General features: G+C 37.3%; 1 protein-coding gene and 1 non-coding gene across 4 annotated transcripts in view; one reads left to right on the top strand and one right to left on the bottom strand.

Moving 5' to 3' along the window:
* Nucleotides 1–24,436, bottom strand: part of LOC138694744 (uncharacterized) — a 235,332-nt gene that overhangs the window by 46,824 nt on the left and 164,072 nt on the right. The window lies entirely within an intron of this gene.
* TRNAC-GCA (transfer RNA cysteine (anticodon GCA)) lies at nucleotides 19,694–19,766 on the top strand. The gene has a single exon. It is a non-coding gene; the product is annotated as a tRNA-Cys (tRNA).

Genomic DNA, 24,436 nt, shown 5'->3' with positions numbered 1-24,436 from the left:
GGAATACGAATTCCCTACTCATATAAAGACTATAACGTCCATGCGCTTTGAACAATGGCTTGCAAACTGTTTTTGGAATTTCGCCGGGTTTACATATTGTTTATGATTACGACTCTACGACGCCATTGATGCGGCTCACGCGCTATTGAATTTTAAAGCAAAAAATACGACTTCGTAAACCTAACGAGTGAAAACATGTAAACATTTCATGCCATCCCTTTTTTATTTCGATGAACATTCCAACATATTACGGAAATGGTCAGAATAAGATGATTTATGTATTTATCACGAGCTATGTGGAAAAAGATCCCATTTATATTTTATACGACACTTTCCTAACTCAGTTTAAATTTTATTACAGCGCTGAGTGCGCGAACCAAGTTGACTATAAGGATAAAACTTTATATTACGGACCGGAAGAGTCGGGGTTCAATTCCGGTGGAGGTAAAGGTGTCATAAGTTCCGAAGTTAATTATATGCACATCTCACATCAGCATTGCAGCTTCAAGGTACGGAAGAATTAAAAAATTGTGTAAAATGCACAATAAGTTATTAATGCATAATAAATAGATTACAGATAAGGAGGATAGCTGCGAATGTATTGAATAAGCAGTCGTGGACAGCCGATAAGGGGTTGGGCTAAGGGCTAACAACCCATCACCGTATAAAACGGCTTATTACGAATCCATACAATAAGCCTCGGAATGAAACTGATTCTCTGGCACGACCATAGAGACTAGATTAATCTTGCACAGGATAGGGACCGATGGAGGGCTTATGTGAGGACGGCAATGAACCTGCGGGTTCCTTAAAAGCCATTTGTAAGTAAGTAAGTAAGTAATAAATAGATTAGCTTAATTTACAAGCATAAAGAAGTTCATCAGCTCAGGAACAAGACAAGAATATGCAGAAATGTTGATTCTGGTCTCTTCAAAGTTTTTATATAGGCCTAATTAGATAGTGCATTGAGGATACACGAATATTGAGCTGTTATTTTGAAACAGCTGAGACTAAGAGTAGATGGAGATATCATTTGTATCTTCTATTAAAATTATTAATAAGCTATTCTAATTACTGCGAAAAGTATCTTGATTTATAATATAAAACGCCATCAGGGAAAGAAAGTACCTACTCAGTGAGATCAAGACCATATCGAGGGTATCATACCATAAGGACGTATCAACCAAAGTGCAAGTTTACTTTAAAGCCATCTAGATTAGGTTACGTTAGGTTAGGTCAAGTCACGGTGGCTACAGGCGGGTTAGGACGTCCCCTTGGCACGTCGGCCATACTGAGGCCTATTGTGCACCCCGAATTACGGGATGAATGAGGATGAGGGTGTACCAGTCCACCGGCCGCATGTGGCCCCTCACCCGCTCACACAATGGGGGCCTCCTATCCCTTCCCGCTCCAAGTTCACACCGCGAAGGTGACCACCACAGGATCCATTCCGATAGCCCTTCCAAGGTGTCAAAGCGCCCTTGGAAGTGCTCTTAAGGAATGAATCGTGGCAGAGATATTTCGGAAGGTCGGCCTCGGTAGTGTAGTTGGTACAGCGCTGGCCTTCTATGCTCGAGTTGCGGGTTCGATCCCGGCCCAGGTCGAAGGCATTTAAGTGTGTTAAATGTGACAGGCTCATGTCAGTAGATTTACTGGCGTGTAAAAGAACTCCAGTGGGACAAAATTCCGGCACATCGGCGATATAACCTCTCAAGTTGCGAGAGTCGTTAAATAAACCATAATTAAATTATTTCGGAAGGCTGGGAACCCAGGAACTGGTGCGGGGAGGACGTCCCCTCCCGTAAGCGGACGAAGAGATGCGTCTTGACCTGAATATGTCTATGAATGATATGAAGAAGATGAATGATATGGAATGAAATCTAAATTCTTTTTCTACACTGGAGGGGAAGAGAAATGGACCGTGGCAGTGAAATTCCAACCTATCATTTGCCTAAGCAAATGTGGAAAACCACGGAAACAAACACAGCTAGGTTGGTCGGTCCGGGAATCGAACCACGGATCTCTCGAATGCGAGTCCCATGTGGTATGCGTCAACTCGCTTGGTTTAAAGCCAACTTTACCTATCCTTGTCTACATAACAAGGTACTTTCTTTAATTCTTTCTCATGTCCATTGTAATTCTCAGACGAATTTCAAACAAAAATAAATTTCATTAGTTTAAATGCCTCATAAATGGTACCTTGTTGGTATCACTTGTGAGGCTTAGACCTGTCTTCGGACAGTTGACTAAAATAAAATATTTCAATAACGCAAAATTTGTTATGATGCCCTCGATATACAAGTAAATTAAATTACGTATGTATGGTTAAGGTATTAATGATTTAACAGTAAATACATAATTTAATTTAATTTAATCCCTGAAGGCACCATCTTTATGTTCCTATATTCTGGGTGAATAACGCTTTGAGTATTTCATGCATTTATTTTTACTTTTCGTTTTGCTACTTTTTCTGTTGGTACATAAAGGTTCTAGTTATCCTACACTTCGTTCCATAATGTCTGACAGGCGAAGTAAATATTGCCGGCAAAGTAGGGGAGAGGAATAATTTCTAATCAACCAATGGAGAAGTCACGATCCAGACTTACCTTGAAGTTGGGCGGAGGTAGAACGCTTTAGAACGCCCAACTTCAAGATAAGCCTGGAATGTGACCTTTGCAATTCTCCCTCTTCTCTCATTTTCCAGCAATATTTATTTCGCCATCATACATTATGGAACACAATATAGTTTCCTTTCCTTACTGGTTTCCTTTTTGAAGGAATACATTAAAATAATTTTTAGATAAGCGCTTAATAAAGTGATTAAAATAATTTCTATGTAATTTTTACTCTTTTGGAATCTTTACCTACTGGTAGTATGGCTTCGTAATTTAAAAGCCCATTATTTCTTAAGACTTCAATCCTATAAGAAATATTTTAAGTGAGAGTTGCTTAACTTCTTGAGAGAAATCAGAACATTACAAAATTGCACCATTATTAAATTTGAAATTCCGAAGTTATTCTCCATTACCCCATGTAGAGCATATTAAGAAATTGTCATTTTTTAGAAGGTTCCTTCCTGTTAAAAAGTTTGGAAAAATCAGAATTTAGTTTCATTTATCCATTTAAAGTATATTGGTTTCGTAGACACCCTGTGTGCGTATATGTCTATATTGGAGTTGGTCTAAAACACATCTTTAAATTTCTGAACCTGTAGAACTTTTATTATACATGACTTCTAATTGAAAAGAGCGCCTACACAATTAGAACATAAGACTGAGCAGGTATGGTAATTATCTGTGGTCATTGAATTTAATTAAATTGTAAAGTGAACTTCCATACGCCACTATTGTTGGAAGAGAACGGCTGAACTACAGGACAACATATCAAAAATCCCCCTACTTGTGTTCTAATACAAGCTTCCTACGCTTGCCTAATTAAGCTCTACAATAAGCGAGTCTGTACGAGGAATAGCATTGTGTGTGCCGTGTCGTGGTTTTCAATTTCAGAATACTTGTATGTCACGTTGTTTTTGTATTTCTGGATATCAGATTACGGTTTTAGACACTGTTACGTGTTAAGTTTACTAATTAATGACAGATGTTAACCTAACATCAATGAGTGAGTAATAATAATAATAATAATAATAATAATAATAATAATAATAATAATAATAAACAAATAAGTAAACAAATGATTTAATAGTAAGCAAATGAATGCTTAGCCTAATACAGTCAGTAAAATTTCATTTATACCTTCTCATCGGGATCTGAAGAAAAAAACTCATTAATTCATTCATTCATTGTATTCTGCCCAAGGACAGTCTTTCACTGCAAACTCAGCATTCTCTCTTTGTCTCCGCATATGATACATATACATCTTAATGTCGCCTATCATTTTATATCTTCTGCCCCGAACTCTTCACCCGTTCACCATTCCTTCTAGTGCATTCTTTAGTAGATAATTTCTTCTCAGCCAGTGACCCAGCCAATTTCTTTTTCTCTTCCTGATCAGTTTCAGCATCATTCTTTCTTCACCCACTCTTTCCAACACAGCTTCATTTCTTATTCTGTCTGTCCACTTAACACGTTCCATTCTTCTCCATATCCACATTTCAAATGCTTCTATTCGCATCTCTTCACATAGTCGTAATGTTAATCTTTTTTGTCTCCATACAATGCCACACTCCACACAAAGCACTTCACTATTCTCTTCCTTAGTTCTTTTTCCAGTGATCCGCAGAAGATGCTCCTTTTCCTATTAAGAGCTTCCTTGGCCGTTGCTATCCTTTTTTTGGCTTCTTGGCAGCAGCTCGTGTTACTGCTTATAGTATAGTCCAAGTATTTGAAGTCATCCACTTGCTCTACAGCCTAATTTAGAATTCGCAAGTTTATCTTTATTTTTCTTCCTATGACCATGGTCTCTGTCTTATTCACATCTGTATTCATCCCATACTGCTCACAGCTGTCATTTAGCTCTAGTAGCATATCCCTTAGTAACATCTGTTGTCTGCTAACAACATGATATCATCAGCAAATCTTGTGTGCTTTATTCTTCTTCGTCCTACTATCACTCCTCCCATGTTCTCAAAGCAAAGTCATGACATGCTTTGAGTTTTTCTTGGAGAAGATAAATGCGGTAGCTTCTCGTTGCTTTCCGCACACCACTCTCTCTTTCTCCCCAGAGTGGAGGTGAGGAGAGTGGATTTGACTAATTAAGCCCTCTAGACTTCACTGAAATTCACCCCAAGGGTTAAATATCAGTTCTGTCAGGGTTTTTGAGCCGATCAGAAACCGGAAATCCTAATTAGTCGTTGCACCCCAAAAACACATAAAAAAGTAGGCCTATAACTGAAATGAATCCACACCTGTGGAGTAATGGTCAGCGCGTCTGGCCGCGAAACCAGGTGGCCCGGGTTGGATTCCCGGTCGGGGCAAGTTATCTGGTTGAGGTTTTTTCCGGGGTTTTCCCTCAACCCGATATGAGCAAATGCTGAATAACTTTCGGTGCTGGACCCCGGACTCATTCACCTGCATTATCACCTTCATCTCACGATGAAAGAGTAATGGAACGAAGAAAAATTCTCTCCGGCGCCGGGATTTGAATTCGGGTTTTCAGCTCTACGTGCTGATGCTTTATCCACTACATTAAAATAATATATATATATGATATGCGTAGATCACTTAGTGATTTAAGACGGCGCTTATTCCGTCGGATCCCGGCCAACTATTCACTCATATCGAGTGCACCTCAGCACATGTGTGGACTTCGGTCCTACGTTCATAGACATCTATGACCTAGTGCAGAGGGCGGCCACTAGAGGGAACCCAAGAGTTGGAGCTTAATCTGAGACGATTCTGTCCGACGCCGGGGTGGTATCCGGTGTGGCTTAGTGGATAAAGCATCAGCACGTAGAGCTGAAAACCCGGGTTCAAATCCCGGCGCCGGAGAGAATTTTTCTCCGTTCCATTACTCTTTCATCGTATGATGACGCAGAATATCTGCATGGAAATATCATATGTACTTCGGTACATTAAAATAATATATACCTTCATCTCATTCAAACGCTAAATAACCTAAGATGTTGATAAAGCGTCATAAAATAACCTACTAAGAAAAAAAACTGAAATAACATTTAATAACATCTGAAATAGCATTCGAAGACTGTATGGGGAGAACGAGTTAAATCAATTCAATAACATTTTCATAAGAGGAATGTGTAATTTCACAGCTAAGCCATTTTGGGTCTGGGTTGTTAGCAGGAGGAAGACGAAAAAATATAACCACCTCTCATCGTCGAGAAAGGGGGGACAGTAGAAATAAGGCGAACACATGGAGAACAAAGGACAGCCAAGAAGACCAATGGAAGAACAACGAGAACAAGGGGAACATAAGGAGAACCAGGAGAAATCTTCGAGAACAAGGGAACCAACAAGGAATATAAGACGGGACAAAGGGAAATCAAGAAGAACAAGGGGAATACAAGGAAAACAAACGGGACAAAAGAAGGAAGAAGAGGAACAGAAGGAGAAGAAGGTCAATACAAGACGAACAAGAGGACAGAAGAAGAACAAGGGGAATAAAAACAAAGCGACGGGAACACAAGGAGAACAAGGGCAACACCAGGCGAACAAGAGGACACCAAGGTGAACAATGGAAATACAAGCAAAACAAGGAGAACACAATGAAAAGAATGAAATACAAAGAGAAAGTAAGAGGAACGGATACAAAAGGAAAACAAGGGGAATAGAATGCAGGAGAAGGGAATATAAGGAGAACTAGGGGATACAATGAAAATAAAATGAATAGAAAGACAAGGGAAGATGAGAAGAACAAGGGGAAGACAAGGAAAATAAAAGAAAGACGAGAACAAAGGAAAGACTAAGAAAAATAAGGTAAATACAAAGAAAACAAAATAATACTAAGAGAACAAGATGATCCATCGTTGTGGAGAACTGTTAGCATGCCTGACCGTGTAACGAGTGGGCCCGGATTCGAATCCTGGTTGGGACAAATTACCTGGTTGAGGTATTTCCCGGGATTTTTTCTCAACCCATTAAGAGCAAATTCTGGGTAACTTTCAGCGCTGGATCCTGGACTCATTTCGCTGGCACTACAAACCTTCAGCTCAGTCAGACGCTAAATAACTTTAGAAGTTGATAAAGCGTTGTGAAATAACCAATAAAAATATCTCTCCTCTTATTTCCCCATTGACATAGGCATTTACATTGACGTCCTCCATGTCTCGCTCGAAAACGTTCAAAATTAATTCAAGTTTTTGGAAAAGAAAGTCTCTGATCGAAAAATTGATAAGAGTATTTCGACTGAACTGTGAACAAGGACTAGTGTTAGAATGTCCCTTGCGCGAATTACGGACAATCTGTGCGTAAATGGCATGGCGGACGACCTAAATACAAGTAATCCAGTTCCAATGTAGGAGCCTTTTCATAAGCGAATCTCACGGCGGTGAGTACTGTATATAATGATTGCTTGTTCACGGCTATGAACACAACAAAAAGAGAATATAATTACTGTGTCAATAAGAGTAGATGTGTATTGAATCAAGTTGCGTAAGCGTGAAGAATGGCAAACTTGTATCCTCGCCCTAGTTGTCACAGTAATTAATTAAAATTTAATATGCGTGTTGCAAATTAATCGATGTGAAAAGTTTGTAATATGCCAATAATTCCACACTCAACAGTGTGGCAAATACATAACAGGACTTGGGATTAAATTTGTAATTTGGGATTTTAAACTTTATCGAACAAACGCTTCTATATTGTGAAACAAAGTTCAGAGAAATTATTAGGTACAGGCTGTGGAAGCAATTTCTTTTTCCGAGTTACAGAAAAGAACATCTGTCATATTTCAACTAAAACTGCAGAGATCAAAGAAAATTCATCCTAGTGGTCGAATACACATTCACCATCAAATTCGGAGTTCACGGATTCAAAACTGATCGAGGGCGATACAATTTTAAAAATAAAGATAACACATTATTATAGATTTATTCGGAAAGTATCTAAACTGGAATACATTGTTACTGAAAGAAGGCGACAGATAAAATTTCCATTCAAGTATTTGTCGTATAGAATAGACCACAATGACTGCGCCACTCTACTGGGTGTTCATTTCAAAGTGTGTCATGACGTCACTGTTGTTGGGTCACGGATTTGAAGCGAGTTTCAGCTTATATGTTAGAGAAGTTGCCTATTATTTAAGGCGTTCTTCAATCTGAACTTGAGAACGTGTACGGTATAACTTGAACGTCGTAGCAACAGATGGCGGTCTGTACGGTCTGTGTGCTACCATAACGTCTTTAGAACTGTGTTTTGCGCCGGCAAGTCGTACGCAGGGTATTTGTTATCATCGGTTGCGTACGGTAACATTCCACAACACAAATCAAATGCTCCGTGTCCATGTTGACCGTCGAAGTTAATGTCAACAAATACGTAAGTAATCGTCTTAACCCTCTCCCCATATCCCGACAGTACGTATTTCCAAACAGTTCACATTCCTGCCACTACCGGCATTACCGTACGTATCGGTACGTACTCTTCACAATGAACGCCGTACTTGCTAGGCAACTTCTCTGCCTCTTAGGTTATACACCTCTGCGGAAGTGTAGGAAGATTGAATTCTCTAGGCTCATCAGCTAGCCACATGACGGCATACAGCGAGCCATGACACATTTTGAACTGAACATCCAGTATTGCCTTGGCTTTTCGAAAGTTCGACCGGAACAGGCCCTTGCAGCTAGGCTTGCTTTGCCCCATTGTGCACCCTATAGCCTATGTGCGTTGATTTTCCAAGGCCGACAGGTGGTCTGGGTGGAATTCGTGAATCCGATCTGATAGGTGAGCTATCCTGCCTCAACCCTGATAGAGACACGTCCCATCGTCGGACGAGGAGCCTGATAAGTTCTAGTGTCAGAAATCCCAAGTCCTTTATCATCATCGGAAACCTGTAGTATTTTTAATTATTGAAGATGATAGATTAAATTTGGAAAGGTGGAGAATTTTGGTGGAATTATAGAGGGAAACTGGACTATCCAGAGAAAACTCCACCACAAATTTAAACACGACCTGCCCGGGCCGCCTAGGTTGAATATTATACACTACTACATCGATATAGGAGAAAGCCAATATTACTACGCGGAGCAAGTCCCCTGTAGTCGGCAAGCATCATGTTTAGGTTCAGCAAGAAAATCCGGGAATATTATAGAAGTAAGAAATGGATCATAGGCTCTATAGGAATGGGTATTTAAGAGTTGTTAATTGATTAAAAAACGTTAATCTGATACAACGTTAATACAAATTAATTTTATTTCCTAGAATATATTTATCTATAAAATGCAATAATAAATAAATACATTTATTAATTAAGAAAGAAATATTATCTTAAACTCTCTAACAATATACTTAGTATTTGCGTCGTTTTGAAGGCGTTGAATAATATTTACAAGTACTTTGTCAGAAATACTCAGACGTAAACGAGTTTGTGACATGATGCCTTACCGACATGCGGGGGCTTGGATTCTCTTCACAACAACAGACCACGTTGTACTGTTTTGCCACTTTCTTTAGACTCAAACGCATTCTTCTAAATCGGCGGAGCAGTGTATATCTCTCGAAGGTGTATAATTGAACATAAATTTCGTCCACGTCGTAAATGGCTGATGGATTTCAAAAGACGGGGTGTTACCACTGAAGACACGTAATTAAACATAGGCCTACGTGAACGATACTGGAAAGAATCCTTATCACTTGTGACTAAGAAATGAAGAAATATATTCTAGACCTACATCATCGCCGATGGCATACAATTAAACATAATTATGTAATTTCGATCTGTGCGTATGAAGGAATCTATACAATATTATATGGCTAAACAGTTCTACAGTATAAGATGTGCATTGCAATCGAAGGTGTGTAATAGCCAGACAGCGGATTTTCGATCCCTACACAGCGACGGGACGAATGAATCCATCCACATCACTCTTTATGGCAGCGGTGGCGAAAATGTAATCGTGCGCCGAGCCACTCTGTAACCTGCAACGTGCATAGCACCTATGGAGGGAGGCGGACACCCGAAGGGGAAGTGAAGCAACTGTCTGACTTATTAACGGATTTTCATTTTCCTTACGTCAAGCACTTAAATATAATTTTATACAATTCAAGGCTACAAACTAATGTTCAGTACGTGTAACGTAGAAAGAAATTAACAGTTGTCTTCAGAATGTCTCTGCGACAAAGTTTCAAAACCAGGAATTATGTCACTTACTGCCAGTCATAGTTGATCACGAAAGTATTTGTCTGTCAGTCGTGATCTAAATTTGGTTTTTACTATTTTAATTGTTGAAAATAATTTTTCACAAACGTAAGTTGTAGCTAACATGGCTTCAACAGAGCAAGCGAAAGAACGAAGCTTCGGATATTTATTTTTTGGCAAAGAATTGAAAGTTCAACATTTGTCAAGTCCTTACATCTAGCTTTCATTTAACATCACATAGTAAATCAGTGAGTTCAAATTGAAGAGCTAACCGCATTATTCGTACATCTGCTGAAAAAGGGTCGACGTACAGAGATGATGATGATGATGATGATGATGATGATGATGATGATGATAACAACAACAATAACACTTAACTTTTTAATGTTTCATCAGTAGCATGTAGTAGGCTATAATGCCGTTTTATGTTATACAACCGTTTTCCTCGTATAGTCGGAGGCACCGATTTTGGCAGATGACCTCGATGACATTTCCAGTAGGCGAGCCAATATTGTTTGTGTAAGCTGCGAGAATGAGATGCGATAACATTCTGAGTCGTTCATATTTTCATAACAGCAGCTCATATCAATTATCCTTATTATGAAACACACCACGGTACAGTCCTACTCAAAGAATACCTGTAATAAATGTAAATGACTTCCGTTCGCAATGATTTTGCAATACGTCTCCTACATTTTCTAAATTAAATTAATTCTTAATTAAAAGGAAAATCCTACCCTTACCAGATCAATATACAAGATTTGTCCAGTAATAATCTAGGGATCGTCTACTGGTGGTGCGACAATTCAAGTTAATAAAATTACGATTCTTCTTAATAATCAAAATTTAATTTGGTTAATTGGGTAAAATTGCATACTGCGGAAGTTAGATTTATATAAGAGTATAATAAATAGGATTGTAATGGATATTACAAGGGCAATAATTTCTTCACACGCACATTGTGAATAGAACAGAGAAGAAAGCATTTTAAAATATTCGAAATAGTACAAAATATCGGAGAAACCAATTTTCCCTGCACAAATTGCATCAATAGAAAAATATAATTACCATTCACAATAAATACTGTATTTTATGGATTCTAAAAAGTTGTTTATTAATCTAGAGGTGTTAGCTGATGACTATATTAAATTCCAGCACAACATTAATTCAGAATGTGTAGAAATTACACTTTGGATTTTACTAAATGTATAGGCCTACTATCAAAATGTGTTACATACCCCCTTAAATACTGTACATGTGTTACCTGTGCGATGTCCGATGTTTAATTTTTTTAAATATAATTCATAGTACTGAAACTACCATATTGAATTCGCACAAATTGTATTATTCGTAATTTTCGTCTCGAAAACCCCTAAGATATCTAATTTAATTTTTCACCCATTTTTGTCCCACTCCACCACTTTAGGGACAAAGTCGGACTAAATAATACCTTATTCCTATTCTGTGATCGCAAAGATCCCCAGATATCGACTTTCATCGAGATCGGATGACATGAGATTTCTCACTCCCTTCTGCCTTTTCATCAGTATCTTAGGATATGGTATTTAAAAAATCAAAGAATGTTTAACCAATATTGTAGAGAGTAACCTTCATTTTAAATTTTACGTCTCTAGTTAAATATAGTTTAGTGAATTTTTAAAATCGTGGACTTCTTTCTCTCTCCTGTCTGCTCGGAAGTTAAAAATAAATTAAGTTATTTCAAGGGAGTAGCCTACATGAAATTGAATTTTTTTACTTTCCTTATACATTTTAGAAACAATTCTTGGAGATGAGATGAATAGTCTAACCCAATTTTATGAGTGAATCTTTGTTTTAAATTTAAAGGCTGTACTTCTGCTGGTTAAACAAAATAAATCGGTATAATTATTTTGATCATTACTGCCTCCCATTTTCCATCCCTTAATGTTCGTATTTCGTAAAACTCAGTCTTATCTACTGCCTAAGGATTAACATATTTCCATATACATATATATTTCCATATATATATATATATATATATATATATATATATATATAACAGATTATATTTCCATTTCGTACAATATTCTGGTCACGAGACATAATCATATACTTTGTCTTTTCGGGATTTACTACCAAACCTATCGTTTTATTTGCTTCAAGTAAAATTTCCGTGCTTTCCCTAATCGTTTGTGGAGTTTTTCCTATCATATTCAAGTCATCCGCATAGACAAAAAGCTGATGTAACCCGTTCAATTCTGTTATCCTGAACTTTCCTAATGGCATATTCTAGAGCGAAGTTAAAAAGTAAAGGTGATAGTGCATCTCCTTGCTTTAGCCCGCAGTGAATTGGAAAAGCATCAGATAGAAACTGGCCTATACGGACTCTGCTGTAAGTTTCATTGAGACACATTTTAATTAATCGAACAAGTTTCTTGGGAATACCAAAGACACATATAGACTACTGTAATATTTGTTTCGTTTTTGGAGGTGTCTGTCCAGAGTGCACAAATACTCAGGCGTGCATGTTTACTCTTATGTCCTACCCATTCCACTGCGACAGAGATAACAGCCGATCTTGCAGCGGTGAGAACTCGCTCTCCAGTTCACATCAAGAAAATCCATCTGCCAAAATCCCTGGCGCGACCTATAATACTTGTGAACAAATCAAACATTTAATATTCTCATCATATTGACAGCAAAAAAATGCGTCCTCCCATCCTACTTGGAACTTTCGTACATGGTTTCGAGAAAGACATATGCCACTCGCAGGACAGAGATAAATACAAATGGAACGGAGTTTGACTTCAGTGAGTGAGAGGGTTGGGGTTGGCGGAGGTTAGAAGCAAGCGAAATGCACAGCTATCACTGCGAGCCACAATGTCTCGCGAGTCACGTTCTCGCCACGGTTGCTTTATGGAGATGAGAAGTTTTAAAACGTGTAGTACATTGCCGTCAAAGGCACATAATTAAAGTTGTGATTTCTATATGCACATATGAAGGAATCCATCCATAATATATGGCTGACAAATTCTGAAATATATATTAGCATTACCTTTGAAGGTATATTTTCTTAAACACACGTGCTTTCCGTTCGTATCATTTCATGCCGAGTCGGCCTCGGTAGCGTAGTCAGTATAGCGCTGGCCTTTTATGCTCGAGGTTGCAGGCTCGATCCCAGCCCAGATCGATGGCATTTAAATGTGTTCAAATGATACAGGCTCATGTCAGTACATTTACTGACATGTAAAGGAACTTCTGCGGGACAAAATTCCGGCACACCGGCGACGCTGATATAACCTCTGCAGTTGCGAACGTCGTTAAATAAACCATAATTTTAAATTTTTCATGTCGATTTTTCATATTATGAAAACGGGCTTAGTGCGTAACACTCGGAAATGAAGATAACACTATAACGACGGTATTGTTAAGTCAACTGTCCGAAGACAAAAATCTGAACTTCACAAGTGATATCAACAAGGCACCATTTATGAGGGAACTATGTCATAAGGTAATGGGGTATGTTGGCCAGTTCCTTTTCCTTTTCATTTCAGATGTATACAAACGATAGTTCTTCCTCCGACACATATCGTCAAGTGAGATGTACTGCCTGATACTATCTGTAGTTACATATCAGCCAGAACCTCAATCAGAAAATGAACGACGGTGATGGTAGCGATGAAGAGCATCAAGATATTTTCTCTTTAAATGCCAACTAACCCCTTTAAATGTCAAGTACTCAGTTTTACGCTGAGTTCACTTCAATAAAATGGCATTAACGCGGCCAACTTGAAGGGTTAAGAAATCGATCTACGACAAGACTAACACAAATTTATTATCGCCATCACTTTCAGAAGCGCCGTACTGAATCCAGAGAGCGAGGTTTCTGTCCTCAGGGTCCAACAAAACTCTCCGTATTTGTTAGTTGTGTTAGGAAGACATGGAGCTTTTTGTGACTTTTCACTGTCGTTCTAACTTACAGGCATTCAACTGAATTTAGTCTTTGTATGTCATAAGAAAGGGTGTGTGTGTATGTACGTGGCGTGCGCGCGCACGACAATTATGACAAGTGATGTATTGCATGTTTCCACGTATTCACATTTTTTTATGTTCTAGTGATATTTAACTTATTTTATACTTTTGTTTTCATATTTTCCGATAATGGTATATCTATAATGTGATAAGTTGAGCTATATATAATCATAATTTTTCTTACTGTATGTACCTAAAAATATTGTATTCATTGTATGCTTTGTACTGCACTATTTTATTATTACTACTACTACTACTACTATTATTATTATTATTATTATTATTATTATTATTATTATTATTATTACTATAGGGTTGGAAGTAAATCCCGAAAAGACTAAGTATATGATTATGTCTCGTGACCAGAATATTGTACGAAATGGAACTATAAAAATTGGAAATTTATCCTTCGAAGAGGTGGAAAAATTCAAATATCTTGGAGCGACAGTAACAAATCTAAATGACACTCGGGAGGAAATTAAACGCAGAATAAATATGGGAAATGCCTGTTATTATTCGGTTGAGAAGCTTTTGTCATCTAGTCTTCTGTCAAAAAATCTGAAAGTTAGAATTTATAAAACAGTTATATTACCGGTTGTTCTTTATGGTTGTGAAACTTGGACTCTCACTTTGAGAGAGGAACAGAGATTAAGGGTGTTTGAGAATAAGGTTCTTAGGAAAATATTTGGGGCTAAGAGGGATGAAGTTACAGGAGAATGGAGAAAGTTACACAACGCAGAGCTGCACGCATTGTATACTTCACCTGACATAATTAGGAACATCAAATCCAGGCGTTTGAGATGGGCAGGACATGTAGCACGTATGGGCGAATCCAGAAATGCATATAAAGTGTTAGTTGGGAGGCCGGAGGGAAAAAGACCTTTGGGGAGGCCGAGATGTAGATGGGAAGATAATATTAAAATGGATTTGAGGGAGGTAGGATATGATGGTAGAGACTGGATTAATCTTGCTCAGGATAGGGACCAATGGCGGGCTTATGTGAGGGCGGCAATGAACCTACGGGTTCCTTAAAAGTAAGTAAGTAAGTGAGTAAGTATTCTTATTTTTTATCATTATTATTATTATTATTATTATTACTATTATCAATAATTGTCTTATTTTTTTATACCTTGTATGTCTCTCTTATTTTGACCTGCTGTTCACATTTTATATGCTTTTTCCTTTCTTTCTGTATGTTATATATTACAACCCGTTTCAGCTCACGTTACCCGCGGCGTCTTCGTGAACCATCGGTTACGTCATACACTGTACAGTCGCGAGAGAATATTAGTCTATCAGTCTAGACTAGAGCAGCGTGAGGGACGTGTCTACAATCCGTTGAAGCATTTTAATACTGCATTAGTGAATTATTTAGTTGTATTATCATTGAATATACTGTGCATTGAATCGAACGGTACGTATTTATACTCCACTGAAGCATTTTAATACTGCATTAGTGATTCATTTAATTGTAATATCTTTTAAAATGCTGTGTATTGAATGAAACGTTTCGTGTTTACATGCCGTTGACGCATTCTAATATTGCATTAGTGATTTATTTAGTTGTAGTATCATTGAATACACTGTGCATTCAATTACCATATACCATAGACACAAAAACAAAATTGTAATTTATAATACAGTACCTTATATAGGGCGAACCTAAATAATTTATGAACTATTATAATTATTAACTGTATAACATTAACCTAATATAATACTGTTCATTGTCAGGTACTACAGACGTCAAGGAATCCTGTTATACTATGATCGCTTCCATTCTACTGTTGCATGATATGCGAGAACCTACAAACTGTCTATAACATTGCAACACGTACTGTACCATGTTTCCTACCCCGAAACTCCGCTTGCTGCCCACAGTCACCGTAGTTCTGATGTAAACAGAGACGGTAGCGATATCACTCCGAGAGTGGAACAGGTTATATGTCTGATTTCTACTTACTTGTTGTTTACATTTTATTATTATTATTATTATTATTATTATTATTATTATTATTATTATTATCTTATTCAGTTTTGTGTGTAAAATTGTAGTGTACTTTGTAAATTTGTAGTGTTTTTTTGTAACGCAGTTTTACTCCTGGTTGAGTGTTAGAGAAGGCCGTATGGCCTTAACTCTGACAGGTTAAATAAATCATTATTATTATTATTATTATTATTAATATAATAATAATAATAATAATGATTTATTTTAGCTGGCAGAGTTAAGACCGTAAGGCCTTCTCTTCCACTCAACCAGCAAAAAGTGTATATACATATGCATGAACTTACAAAGAATTCAACAATTTGATTTAGATGAGAGTTACATGTATACAAGAGTTATTTACGAATTAAACAACAAAATACTATGAACTATTAATTAAACACTGAAATAAACTGTGTAGCAGAATTAAACTAAAATACATAGAATGTTAATATATTTCAAATGATATTAGATAATAGAAAGAGATTTTATGAGACAATTTTGAAAATGCAGCACAATCAGGATGATGTCTAAAGAAAAAAAGCAACAGTGTAGTCAGTAATATTTTAGATTAGTATGATTGGAGTGAAATGCTAATAAGGTTATCTTTTAAGCTGTTCTTAAAAGTGTTTGTTGTCTTGCAGCCCCTAATACTTTGTGACAAGGAATTCCATTGACGCGAGGTGGATATTGTAAAAGATGAGGAATAACAAGATGTTCTATGAAGAGGTATATTTAGCGTGCCACAGATAAGTGATCTGGTATTTACGTCGTGGTTAGAGTATAGATAAGAGAAACGAGACGAAAGGTAATTTGGTGTTGAGGTGTGCAGAATTCGAAAGAGTAAAGACAAAGAGTGTAAAGTTCTGCGTTCTTTAAGTCGGAGCCACGAGAGACTTGCGAAGGACGGTGATATGTGATCATATCGTCGGATGTTGCACACGTATCTGACGCACATATTCTGAGCTCGCTGTAACTTGACTGACAGTTCAGAACTTAGATCACTTAACAAAACGTCACAATAATCGAAGTGCGGCATTACTAGGGTTTGTACTAGGGTAAGTTTTAGTTGCTGGGGCAAGAAGTTTCTCAAGCGACTCAAAGAGTGAAAGGAGCAACAGATTTTTTTTTATCGTTTCTTTAACTTGAAAATTCCAACTTAGATTATTATCAAAAAAGAAGCCAAGATTTTTTACGACAGATGAATAAGGGATTAGCGTGTTGTTAAGGGTAACAACTGAAAGATTACTGTTATTAAGGGAGTTAACTAAACGCTTATGTCCAATAATTATGGCTTGAATGTCCAATAATTATGGCTTGAATGTCCAATAATTATGGCTTGAATGTCCAATAATTATGGCGTCCAATAATATAGCCTACATGATAAAATTTATTCAGAACTCAATCACAAAGGAACGAATTTATTTTTCAAAATGGATAAAGTTTCCGCATTACGTAAAGTTACAAACACCTGAATTGGTGTCTATCCTTAATCCATGTCTTAACCGAGGTTTTGGCAGTAAGTTGATTCCAACCACGGGTTCGGGTCCAACAAAGGGTATCTCCGTACACTTTTTGGCCAATAGATCAGCGCTTTCATTTCCGTGAATGCACTGGCACCCACCACAGTTCTAGTGGTGTTGTTTGGAAAAGAAAGATTCTTAATGAACTAACAGTATAGGCCTATTTATTTTTGTTATAGGGTAAACTAGGGTCTGTTGGACAGTCGGGCATGTTGGACACTCCGTACTTTAACGTGTTACCACGCCACTTGTGGGCACCACATTCAGCTAGAAGTCAATGAAGGAAGTAGCCACGAGTGGGGCAACTTCCGTCATTGACTTCTAGCAGAATGTGGTGCCCACAATAGGCGTGGTGACACGTTAACCCTTTCTAACCCAAATTAAATTTACAAGCAATCCATGTTGAAACAAATAGCTGTATTAGGACCAATTCAGTGACCAAGTTACGGGAATGGCAACATTTGAAACAAAACTATATTGATGAAAATGTATTGAAATAGAAGTTATCCAGCAAAATTTACCTTCATATGTAACACACAAGTATATAAATGCTATAAAGTTAATTATTGCATATGTTATCTATAGGTAAGAAAGGGTTAAAGTACAGAGTGTCCAACATGCCCGACTATCCAACAGACCCTAGTTTACCCTATTATTCTAGATATCTATCGTATTTTATAATAGGAATAAATTGTCTTACACTGCCTTTAAACAATTGAGCGGAAATTTCTTTCTATTCATTAAGAACGTTAATACCTGAAAATAAACTGGAGTAGTTAAAAGCTCTAAGCTCTCAAATGTTGAACTATAACCGTAGTGGAATGAAAACCGCAGAACTATTAACCACCATTGTTGCTTGCATGCAAGACGATACCCGACCATAACAAACACACGCCATAAACTGAACAGGCGTTTCAAATTAATTAAAGTACTTTAAACTACCGCATCATAACATTTAATTTATTTACGAGTTAGCAAATGAACTCATCTGTACACATAGGATGGAAAATAACCAAACAAGAAAAAGAGATGGCAAATATGTATATGAGGTGGATTAAAACGCATGCATTTACATGCCATTCTCTTGATTGCACAAGATTTATATGCAAAACAAAGTTTCCACTTCCTAGTTTTTACTCGAAACGTATTCGACACTGCCTGTTCCTGAACATGTTCAGAAGTTTGTAGATCACCTGAACAGAAATCTATTTACATTGAAAAGTGCAGTAGCTATTTGTTGATTTCAGTTTATTCCTAAGAACCATATTAACTCTGTCTGATATGTAAAAGATAATGTAGCCCATTTAGACGTATGGGGGCATGGAGTTAGAGTTCCATGCAACGGTTGCCAACTCTAGAGGACGGAAATTCAGGACACATTAAAAAAATAAAAAGCACATAAACTTATAATGAATTCCAATGTAAATACACTTGTATTTTGACGCACAATTAAACAATTAGAATTACCCTCGTATTATTATTTGGTTGTAGCGGAGTAGCCCTATATTAAAGAATATGCCATAAGTCTGTACACATTGAAAAGCACAGGGGTTGATATACATGTCCCTACACTCACTATATTAACATTGTTTAAAAGAATACTTGTTGCTTCCTTTGCTTTTTTAATATTGTATATTTTATTAATTTGTCAGACAGAATAATATCTGTAATATTGACAATTAATATTTGGGGAGAAAAACATTCGCTCCCGCGCCGGGGATCGAACCAGGGTCCTTGGTTCTACGTACCAAGCGCTTTGACTACTGAGCTACGCCGAACTCAATCCTCAGCACCGGATCGAATACTCCTCCTTCAGTGTTTCCCTTTATGGCCTGACTCCATGTTAGGCATATAAATGTTATGTTTTATTTAACGACGCTCGCAACTGCAGAGGTTATATCAGCGTCGCCGGATGTGCCGGAATTTTGTCCCGCAGGAGTTCTTTTACATGCTAGTAAATCTACTGACATGAGCCTGTCGCATTTAAGCACACTTAAATGCCATCGTCCTGGCCCGGGATCGAACCAACAACCTTGGGCATAGAAGGCCAGCGCTATATCAACTCGCTAACCAGGTCGACTTAGGCATATATGTTGACGTATATGTCCAATGTCAACTGCCGATCTTTTCTCCTCAAATATTAATTGTCAATATTACAGATATTATTGTCTGACAAATTAATAAAATCTATAATATTCTCATAGTTAGCAGTGCATATGTTTGTGCAGATTACTGTGCACTTAACTGCGGAATCCTGGCCAAATAAGTCACTCAGCTGAGTGCGCTCCTAGTATAATGACAGTTGACATTGGACATATACCTATGTCAACATATATGTCTAACTTGGAGTCAGGCCATCAAGAGAAACATTGAAGGAGGAGAATTCGACCTGGTGCTGTGGATTGAATTCGGCGTAGCTCAGTGGTCAGAGCGCTTGGTACGCAGAACCAAGGACCCGGGTTCGATCCCCGGCGCCGGAGCGAATTTTTCTCCTCAAATATTATTTTTTAATAGTTTTTGTTTGTTGAAACACAATCAAAATTCTTTACATGACATATTAAAGTTCGTCTTTACCAAGAGTTCTGATTTTACAAGCTCTGGCCTCGTCCTGTTCCTCTCATCAGTCCAGAGATTCTTCATTTAAAAAAAAAAACTCGTTCCACATGAGCATTGCTATTTGGAAGAGTGTGTGTGTTCAGCAATTTTCTATAAGTCTGGCACACTACGTGTCTTCAAAACAGTGTCCCACCGTTCTTGAGGAGTTATAGATCTTTCAGTATCGGCATCATCTCTTTCAATAGGCAAAACTCTTGGTACAATGTATCACCATTTTCAAAGTCCAGTTCTATATCATTTAACATGCATTATTTCAGTAAGGACACTGAATGCGAAAGTGTCATTAAGGCTTAGAAAAGTGATTTTCTTAAGAAGTGAATAACAGTAATCAAACCATTTTTGAAATAGTCTAAGGGCATAAACATAAAATACACGATACAGAATCATTTCCTACGAAGGAGACAGAAATCTGTACTTCCTTGCTTTTAATCGAATTCCAGGTCACTGAATTTATGTAACAGAGACACAGAAGAAGAAACAAAATGAATTGAAGGTATTAAATAATTATTTTATATTTTACAGGCATTACACCAAAGAGATAAATGCTTGAGCTATTTCTTGCTCATTACAATTTATCTTCTTTTATCACACAAAAGACATAACAATGTACAAGGATATATTACCTTACTTGAAAGACATGTGTTCTCGCTTTTTATGTAAACGGCAAGCTGTAATTTCACCACAATAACAAATAGAACTTTATGTTCAAAACGTGAAAAGAGATAAAAAGCAACAAAGTAACTAATTTATCTCCTGTAACTGGAGTAGTGACAGCACATCATTAAGGGCTAATGGGTCAAGGATTCATGAACACGCCCGGACTGAGAATGCGTTTGTTGTCGGACCTTAATGAAACATCGGGAGTGTTAACGATAGAAAAGTTTGGATTTATTGAAAATACCTTATGTTACACAACACCAAGTAACAGCTTCTGCAACTGTTTCCATATCGGCTTGGGAATAATTTTTCAAATCACTTTGAATTATCGAATATTCTATTACTAAATGCTCTCACCAGTGTTGTCAGACGGAGAAAAAAATTCCACAAAACGGTAATTTTAGCATGATGGAAGTTTTTTGGAACAAGGGTCGAATTCGGGACTTCTAGTATTACATGTATTACTTATTATCTCTTGCAATTTTGCCAGTTACGAGTGTTATATTGGTGATGTACAAGGTGCACCTAAATTCAATACTTAAACTTCTAGGGATGATACAAGTGATCAAAACAAAGTTGAATGACCATGGGTCGGAAACTAATCATTGAACGACAAAATAAGAAACTGTTGTTGTTGTTTTCTAATGCCAGGCGTTTGACAATAAAAGTCATTTGATCTCTTGCACTCCAATATTTTTCAAAGATATTATCATGACCAGCCAATGAAGCACAGATTTTGAGGTGTTCCGAATCCATTTCTTGGTTTGAGTTGCACAATGGGCAGTTAGGGGACTGATATATTCCAATTCTATGCAGGTGTTTAGCCAAACAATCATGGCCTGTTGCCAATCTAAATACAGCTACAGACGATTTTCGTGGTAAATCGGGAATTAACTGTGGATTTTGATGCAGAGAGTTCCATTTTTTCCCTTGGGATTGTGTTATCAAATTTCGTTTGTTGAAGTCTAAGTATGTAGATTTAATAAATCTCTTCACAGGGTAATACGTAGATTAAACCAGAAACTGTGCTGTACTGTAAGGGGTAAAGAATACAGTTTCATTCCTCAAAACCATTTCAATTTGAATCATTTACAAAAAATGTTCAAAAGTGCTGCCTCCTGTGTCAATACAAACTCTGCAACGTCGTGTCATTGCCTGTCGTACACGTTCAAAGGCTCCAGGCATGTGCTGCAGAGCGTCAGCAGCTGCAAGCACCAGAGCGATCATCATGATCGCTACCAATGTATCATCATATTATCAACAGTAATCTCACTAGTGATTTTGATTTATCTAGGGAAATCAAAACTCGAGTAGGATTTAATTGACTATTACACGAGTAGAAGAAAGTACTAGGCCTATATAAAGATTAGAAGAAATAAGTACTCTAATACAATAGAATAGGTGTTGTCTTACTAAAATTCTATTTCACTAATGATAGCTTCACCAAAACGTTTGAATGGAGCCGCCATTTTCAGTTTACTATCCATGCGGGAAACAAATGACGATTGCAAAGCATGTTTTATAGTACCCACCGTAAAGAATTTGCAATTTGAAATGTTGGCAAACAAAGAAACAAATGCTAGTTAAGTGATAAAACAAAGAAATGCTAGGAAAGCGATAAAAACAAACAAATTTATTTATTTATTTATTTATTTAAATTTATTTAAATTTAAATATACAGAATACAGAATATAATCACAAACAAGAGAAATAGAAATAAAATAACACAATCAATATAAAAAGGAGATACAGTAATATTAACAAAATTTGAGGACCGAATGAGAAGCGCTCATGTTCGGTCGCAGTTCAGATATATTATTAATAGACCTATAAAAGAATATACAAAATAAAATAGGAACTAAAATTAAAATTACAGCTACAATGAAATTATATAATATAATATATTATTAATATATGAAGAATATAGAAACTAAAATAAAATAAAATAAGAACTAAAATTAAAATTACAGCGGCAATGCTCGGGAAGTGATAAAATTATAGCGATAAACAGCCATGATTGGTTGAAACACGTCCCTTGTACCGTTTTATTGGTCAAAAGTAGCATGACATAGTAAAAGCGTAATAGTAATCATAATCAATATATCATCACGATCGCTACCAACATATTATCATCATCAATATCAAAGGATAATTATGATCGATACGACCATATCACCATTATTATCGACGCATCATCATTATCGCTACCAAAATATCATCATCATCATGCTACCAACGTAACATTATGATCATTACCAATGCATTAACATGAACATTACCAAACCACCGCCAATACCAATTTACCGTCTGTAAGAATTCTTGTTCAAATCCAAGACTGACTGCATTAACAATTTATGGTAACCATCATTATTTGTTAGGTCATATTCGTATTGTGGTTTTGAAATTTTTTCCAAGCTCGGTAATTTTTAGCAGGCTCACAGAGGGTGTAGAGAAGAAAAGAGTCATGACTTCAAAGTGTTAAATATGCATTGGATTAATTTTTATTTTGAAAACAAGCTATTGTTCAGATTTTTAAAGGCGAACAGAATACTGCTCCCTATGAAACATCTACAATGGAACACAGGACATAAGCTTTGTTTTCAATGTTTCTCATGCGGGAGAGCGCTAAATGGATTAAAGCGTGAGTTCGCGTGCATTAGTTGTGGGTTTATTACATTTGGACTGGCGGTCTGTAAGGGAGAAAAAGGAACTCCGTGCCTTGGTGAGTTAAAATCCTGCAGGACTTTGCGATCGCAGCCTCACTCCCTCTTGACCCTCTGTTGTACGCTAGCGTCCAAATTTATCTCTAAACCACAGTGTTGCGGTGTGAAGAGAGTAGATTTCCTGCTTTTCTCTTCCTCGCATTACACAATCACTGTCACATTCATGGACAAGAGAAAAGGAATTGTGTCGCTATTAGTAAATAATAGAGGCACCACCTACCCACAATGTTGTTTCAATTACTCTTCTCGAACATAATTTACGAAATGTTACAATTGCACCCAGTTTCCAAACAACATCGACTTGAATAGAAATAACAACATCCTTTAAGTATAAACGTTCTCGAGTGACGTCAAAGTTCACAGCTGTTAAAAAGTGACAATAGACTTTCGTTTCTATGATACCACGAGTGACGTCAGAATTTACAGTCATATCTAGACTTAGTATTCCAGCTAGCTAAAGTCTGAATTTAAAGATACATTACGTACGAGGGAGGATCGAAAAGTAATTCACAAATTTTTGTGGCAACGTATTCAATAGATAAGCAAAACGAAATAATGCAGAAAAGAAGCTACAGGTCTCTCGACGCATTTCCCCCATCGTGACACCACATTCAATACACCTCGTTCATAAAACTACGTTTTCTAGGCGTATAACCACCTGCGCACGACTGATTTCACTTCTTCATCCGAACCAAAGTGTTGGCCTCCTAGGAATTTTTTCATTGGTCCGAAGAGGTGAAACTCAGACAGTGCGAGGTCTGGACTGTAGGGTGAGTGACTGCCGCCTCAATGCCTCTGACATTGAGTGGTGTTGCTGCGGTCACCTGTCGGCCGGAACGTGCTTCGTCGGTAAGATTTACTGGCCCTCTTCGAAGAACCTGCACCACCTGGAGATGTTGCTACGGTCCAGACCAGAGGTCTGCATCGGACGTTTTCGCTCGAGCGTCAAGTAGTTCATAGCATAATCCGATAGCTAGCGCAAATACATGATGGGTAAAATTGTTACGAGCGATAAATCCTCGAACGGTATAAGCCGAGCGTTAGACATTCGTTCTTGTTTCAGTGATGAACTGTGTAGTAACAACATAGATGTTTATCATTTCAAAACTTCGCAGTGTTTAACTAACCTCTCCATAGTACAAATATAAAACTTG

Source organism: Periplaneta americana, chromosome 2 (assembly GCF_040183065.1).
Source record: "Periplaneta americana isolate PAMFEO1 chromosome 2, P.americana_PAMFEO1_priV1, whole genome shotgun sequence".
In the NCBI taxonomy this organism is placed as follows: domain Eukaryota; kingdom Metazoa; phylum Arthropoda; class Insecta; order Blattodea; family Blattidae; genus Periplaneta; species Periplaneta americana.
Note: the sequence above shows the minus strand (reverse complement) of the source record. Positions and strands in the feature narration are given on the sequence as shown.